The sequence below is a fragment of the Choloepus didactylus genome, chromosome 11 (assembly GCF_015220235.1).
Source record: "Choloepus didactylus isolate mChoDid1 chromosome 11, mChoDid1.pri, whole genome shotgun sequence".
Classification (NCBI taxonomy): domain Eukaryota; kingdom Metazoa; phylum Chordata; class Mammalia; order Pilosa; family Megalonychidae; genus Choloepus; species Choloepus didactylus.
In genome coordinates this window covers 63,757,732-63,764,754 of record NC_051317.1, presented here as the reverse complement: position 1 = coordinate 63,764,754, position 7,023 = coordinate 63,757,732, and the positions used below count along the sequence as shown (strand labels likewise).

At 39.6% G+C, this 7,023-nt stretch overlaps 1 pseudogene; it reads right to left on the bottom strand.

Moving 5' to 3' along the window:
* Positions 1 to 5,203: 5,203 nt before the first annotated feature.
* LOC119506035 lies at positions 5,204 to 6,191 on the bottom strand (annotated as a pseudogene).
* Between the last annotated feature and the right edge of the window lie 832 nt (positions 6,192 to 7,023).

Here is a 7,023-nt window from a genome sequence, read left to right as displayed (position 1 = left end):
CTTCTCACTGATCTTTCCTTCTTCCTCTCCAAGTCTGCTGTTGTATGTCACTATTGGGTTTTTCATCTCTTCTATTGTGCCTTTCATTACCATAAGTTCGGGCATTTGTTTTGTCAAGCTTATGAATTCTTCCTTATGGTCACGCAGTGATGCAAAACCTGCATCAAATAAACATCTCTTCTCTTGGTCTCACATGGACATTGAAGTTTCAAAACACAGTCAATTTCAACCTTTACCCTTTGGCCCAATTTGCCCTATTCTTAACCAGATCTTCTTCATTCATATCTCTAATTGAAGTTTGGGCTCTTTTTCAGTTTTTTTTAAACAGTTTCTGTATGGCTAATACTGACATTCATATCTGCTGAGCTTTAGCTTTGAGTTTCAAGTGTCACACAGACACCCAACATTCCAGAGACTTGTCAGGTTATACACAAAGGGATCAGCAGCATGATTGGATTTTGATTGAAATTGCTGTATGTAGTAATCAATTTGGGAAGAAATTAAGTCTTAACAATATTGAATGTTCTAATGCATAACATGATGTATTTCTTCTTTTTTTTTTAAACAAATATGTGACTGTACTTTCCTTTGAATACTCTTTCTAGACCTTTACCCTTCTCTTTCCCTTCTGGGACACCAATGAGTCTTAAGTTTGGATGTTTTATTTTATCTATCGTATCTCTGAGATCATATCAATTTTTTCAATTTTTTTCTCCATTCTTTCTTTTGTTTTTTCATTTTCTGTGGACTTCTAGGACACTGACACATTGTTCACCTTCCTCTAATCTTGTATTGTGAGTATCAAGAGTCTTTTTAATTTGGCCAACAGTTTCTTTTATTTCCATAAGATCTTCTATTTTTTTATTTACTCTTGCAATGTCTTTCTGTATGCTCTTATAGGGTCTTCTTTATGTTGCTTATATGCTGGGCCCATGGGTCCTTTCTTTATGTCCTTTAAATCCTTTGCCATGTTTTCATTCCTCGATTGTAGTTCTTTGATTAATTGTGCCAAGTACTATGTCTCTTCTGATATTTTTGATTTGGGAGTTTGGAATTGGGTTCTCCATATCATCTGGTTTTATCATATGCATTAAGATTTTCTGTTGTTTTTGGTCTCTTGGCATTTGCTTTGCTTGATAGGGTTCTTTCAAGTTGTAAAAAAAAGATACCAGTCTGATTTTTCAGAACTACAGGTTGGTGATGTACACTTTCTCTAATTGACCAGCAGATGGTGTCCACGCATCACCTATACTCCTCTAGTCAGTTCTCCTCCATCTTGTCCCCGTGGTGTGTGGGGAAATGATTCTTGTGGGGTTCAGATTGTAGCCGACTGCCCTGAATGTGGGGTGTGTGCTCAGGTGGCCAAGGAGGCAGGGCAGCTTTAATATTCAAACCCCCCAGGTTCCCAGAGATTCAAGGCTGCCGCAAGAGTCTAAGCCTTCATTTCAGTTCAGCCCCAGACCCTCTCTCTCGCTGACCCACAAACCACCAGACTTGGTGTATCGTCCCTGGGTTTTCCGAGTGGACCCCTTTTCTCAGTTGTGTTCTTCCAGGACCTCTGCTGAGGTAATGCTGTGCTATGTCACCAGTGCACACCATCCCTCAAGGGAAGCCCCGGGCCTCCAGGCCATGCAGGGGTGCTCTCAGCCTATGCAAAGATGGCCAAATGGGGGATCTCAAGGCCCCCCCTCCTCGCATGGCCCCAGACAGGAGTTTATCCAGCCCTCCGGGGAGCCAGCTGCAAGCCACGGGATTTCTTTCTGCCTCCGGCTCTCCCTTCCACTCCCCTGTCCCTGAGGGTATCTGCAGCAGGCTATCCTGCAGGCCAGACACCGAGAGGCTGGCTCAGCCCTCTCATGCTGTGCTTTACTGCGTGGCTCCCACTGTCACAACTGCAACCGTTCCTGGGTTTCCCCCCCTTTTTTTTTTTTTAAAGAATCAGTTGGTTTCCAAACGCCAGCCCCCAGCTTCCCTACACTGCAGTGCGGCTGCGGGTCTTCCAGCCAGCTTACTCACACATTTCAGAATTCAGACTCCCAGTTTCACCAAGTATACAGCCCCTGTGGTACTAGCAGACCTTGTCCAGCTGGCACATTGCTGATACCGGTATTCTGGGTCACTTTCTGGTTTTTATCTAGTATTTTTCATGGAGGTGTTCTTTTTTGCCCAGTCTCACCTAGCTGCCATCTTAGGTTCTCTGACTGTACTTTTCTTCATGTCCAAAACTGATTGAATGGAATTCAGGTATATACCTTCAAAAATGATACACAGTTCAGAAATATTAAATTTTCATTTGTACCAAAAAATGGGCAACATAATGAAGGCATAGGCTCACTTTGTGTCAGTAAAGGACGTCAAACACAGGCATGAGGCACTAAGGAGTCTCAAGCATAGGCAATTGCAAAAGCCAAGTGTTCAAAATCTTCAGCAACTTTTTTCCCTTTTAACATTTGGCAGAATACAGTCTTTATATCTTACTACCTCAGAAAGAAAAAATAAATAAGAGATGGTACATTAAAATGTTGGATTACCGAATGTCAGTATTAGTGCATACAGCCACTGTCAAAAAAAAAAAAAAAAAAAAAAAGCTGACAAAGAGCCCAGACTTCAATTAGTGATATGAATGAAGCAGGTCTGGTTAAGACCAGGGCAAGCCAGGCCAAAGGGTACAGGTTGAAACTGATTGTGTTTTAAAACTTCAACTTCCAAATGAGACCAAGGGAATAGATATCTATTTGGTACAGGATCTAAATTTTCTAAATGGTACAACTCTACAGTCGATCTGTTCAAACACCACAATTGCTTGGAACTTTGAATAGGAAGTGAGATACGGTAGGTTAGTATAGGCTGGAGTGAAATAGTGACACATCCCAGAGTAATTTGGGCAGATAATAAAAAATATATTTACAGCCTCCCCCTCCCCAGCCCCGAGCATCTGGGGGAAGGTGCGGATGTGTTGGACTTCCTCACCTGGACTGGTGTTGATGTTGTCACAAACATGGGGACTGGCGGTTTGATGTGCTGAGCCCTCAGGCATGGGACTTGCCCTTATGAAGCTCATTCCCACAAAGGAGAGTCTAAAGTTGCATGTAATGGTGACTAAGAGTCTCTCCTTGAGTACCTCTTTGTTGCTCAGATGTGACCCTCTCTCTCTAACTGAGCCATCTCGACAAGCAAACTCGCTGCCCTCCCCTCTATGTGGGACCCGACCCCCAGGGGTATAAATCTCCCTGGCAATGCAGAATATGACTCCCGGGGATGAATGTGGACCCGGCATCGTGGGACTGAGAGTATCTTCTTGACCAAAAGGGGGATGCAAAATGAGACGAAATAGTTTCAGTGGCTGAGAGATTTCAAATGGAGTCGAGAGGTCACTCTGGTGGACATTCTTATGCACTATATAGATAACACCTCTTAGGCTTTAATGTATTGGAATAGCTAGAAGTAAATACCTGAAACTACCAAACTCCAACCCAGCAGTCTGGACTCCTGAAGACAATTATATAATAATGTAGATTACAAGGGGTGACAGTGTGATTGTGAAGACCTTGTGTATCACACCCCCTTTATCTAGTGTATGGATGAGTAGAAAAATGGGGATAAAAACTAAAGGACAAATGGGGTGGGATGGGGGGATGATTTGGGTGTTCTTTTTTCACTTTTATTTTTTATTCTTGTTCTGGTTCTTTCTGATGTAAGGAAAATGTTCAGAGATAGATTGTGGTGATGAACGCATAACTATGTTATCATATTGTGGAAAGTGGATTGTATACTATGGATGATTGTATGGTGTGTGAATGTATTTCAATAAAACTGAATTTAATAAAAAAAAATGTTGGATTACCTATAATTACTCTGTAGAAATATACAGAAAAGAGATAAAATGAAAGGAGAGGAAAACAGGTTTCCTATATTCTTGGATTATTCTTCCTTTCTGAGGGTCTCAGATGTTGTATGCATCTGTAGAAATGAAAGCTGAACCTGAAAATGTAAGAGATTTTTGGTAGTTGCTGACATGGCCCCTAACATTACCAAAATAAAATTAGCTTCATTTCTATTTTTTAGTCTTTTGTTAAATACTAAAATCCAAATTTGGTTATTTAAGGGTGATCTAAATATTTTAAATTAAAGGAAAAAAGTATTTTCTAGCATCCATCTAAGAAACAGATTATATAATTAGACTTTAATGGCAAATAAATACACTTTAAAGTTAAGTGAGTCCTTGATTTTATCTTTACAGACTAGGAAAATGGGGTTATTATCTGTTTCTGTACTGCTGATAACAACATCACTCATGAAACATATCAGGAACAAGTTTCACAATTTAGGAGACTTTTTCTATGACGTACTAGAAAAGATGAGGGCTTAACTTAGGTCTGAGCAGGCAGAATGCATCCACACTCACAACATCCTTATTGAAAACATATGACAAATGAACAAGAAAACAGCAGAACCTTTGTGTACATCATAATCACTACATGGGTTAATAATCACATTCTATGGGTTAATGCCACCCATTGTAAAACTAGAGATGGTGGCTAATGGAGCATGCCACCTTCTACAACTGCAGAAATAACATGGAAATGTTATCAGCCCATCCAAAGTAGTTTAATATTTTCTAAAACATTTTTTCCTAAGAAACTAATTCTGATAGTAATTCCCAAGTCCTTCAGCTAAAGATACTTTGATAATTTTTGACTTTTTACATTAACATCTACCAAAATTTTTATTTTGTTTTCTCTGTTTCCAAGTACTAGGAACAAGGGAGTTGATGCAGCATATATTCACAATTAATTGTTAAAAATTTTTAGTGAAGTACAATAAACTTTTTTTGGATGCTTGAAAAATTAATTATAAAGAAAAATACTTATATGAGGATCTCAACGATTTGGTGTTCCTCTCTTTTTCTTTCAAAAACAACCTCTAATATTAATCTCCAACAATACAGTATGTATATAGTTCATTTCCATCCTGATTACATAAAATACATATCAGAAATTTCAGTCTGTCACTGTCAACTCATAAATCCAATTAATTCACTGCAGAAGGGAAAATAAAAAAACTAAAGTAATCTTTAAACCTCACAGTACAATTTTTTTTTTCCCTTTTTTCTTTGCTTGTTTGAAATTTGTTTCTGGTTTATCTGTGCCTTGTTGCAGGGTGACTCCCAGATTAATGGCCTTCCGGTAGATTTGAAGGAAGCCTAAGACTTCTTAGTTTGTTGTGCTTCTACCTCCTGGTTTTACGTAAGCCCCAAATTAACTCTCAATTTGATCTAGCTCTGACTGGTCAAGTAATTCTGAGTCATCACTTTTTTAGCATCTACTTCCTCTTCTTAACTGTGTGCTACCTGGGAAAGTGCTTGTGGCACACCCCCTAACTGGTCTTTGACAGCAGCAGCCACTGCAGCGGTGATGATTTCCCTACCCAGGCTGCTCACCAAATGAAAGGTGTAGTCACTGTTCAGAGGATAGGTGAGACCTGGTACTGATTGTCTCTCTTTGCTTGGTCTGGGGCCACTGTCCAAGTTCTACTTTTTTCTCTTGAAAAAAAAGCAAGCCAAGGCTTAATTCATCTTCATCATTTTCCCCATACCATTCTAAATGAAACTCTGAAAGTTCTCAAGAGAACACTTCATGTTCAATAGGTCAGGCAAGATCATCAGAAGTATATGTCTGTGGATTGTATTTTTCTGAAAGATTGAAGGTATCATTATCAGTCTAGTATACCTCTATAATACATTTACGTCATGCACAGATAACTATTAGGCAGCAACTGTGAGGCTAATCTTAGGACAAAGAGCTGAAAATTCAAATACAGTCATCTTTGTGACTGTTTTCTTTATCCTCTTCAGATCATCTGTTTCTTCTGATTAATATATTCCCCAATTCCAAAATTTCATTTCAGCAGAACTGACTTTATTTTGCTGTGTATTTTTGTCCAATATCACTACACTTAACAGCGGACCTAAAAACACACACAGAAACAGTGGATAGCTGAGCATGACTCTGGGAATGCAACTTCAGAAGATACGAAAAATGTGCACACACGCAGACCAGGAGACAGAACTTGACAGGGCTCTGCTGTTTAGAAAGAGACAATTCTTGAAGAAATAGGCTGAATTTCATCCACGACTCCACAATAAAGTGGCAGAGTCTGGGTCTTTCATATGGTTTGATAACTCCCCAGAGTTTGTTGAATCTGATGTGATCTCTTTGCAGTATTTTCTCTGCTGTCCACTCCTTTCTTCTCCATGCTTTCTCCACCTTTGGCTCACAGGAACCATCTCCAACTTTTTTCACTATTTTAACTTGGTCTCTACCTTCTGCTCTTCTTCTAACCTTCCCTTAAAATTGGTGATTTTCAAAGCAGCCTTTCACAAACCTGAGACAAAATCAATTGCTGGGCCCCACCTCTAGCCATTCTAATTCAATAGTCTGGGAGAGGGCCTTGAATTAGCATTTCCAATGATCTTCCAGATGATCTGATGCTGCTGGTTAGGGAATCACACTTTGAGATCACCATGTGCATTCTCTGTGTTCTAATCTTGGCTGCCTTCCTTCTCATGCTATAAAAATGTCTCCAGGAAGTCTCTCTATTCTCAGAGTTTTAGTTTTCACTTTGTATTAGTCTAGGTTCTCTAGGGAAACAAAACCAGCAGGATATATTTGTAAACATGAGATTTCATAAAAGTGTCTTATGCAAATGTGGGAACACATAAGTCCAAATTCTGTAGAGCAGGCCATGAGTTGGTAACTCTGATGAAGGTCTTCAATGAACTGTCCAGGAGAGGCTGGCTGGCTGAAGAGTTCTCTCTTCTCCCTTAAAAGTCTTCAACTGATTGGATTAAATCCAACTGATTGGATCCTCTCATTGTGGAAGACACTCCCTTAGTTGATCATAGATATAGTCAGGCACAGATGCAATCAATTCACTGATGATATATAAACCAGCCTTCTGGTTTTTCAGCCAACCACTAAATGTCCTTGCAGTAATGGTTAGGCCAGTGCTTGCTAGATCAGA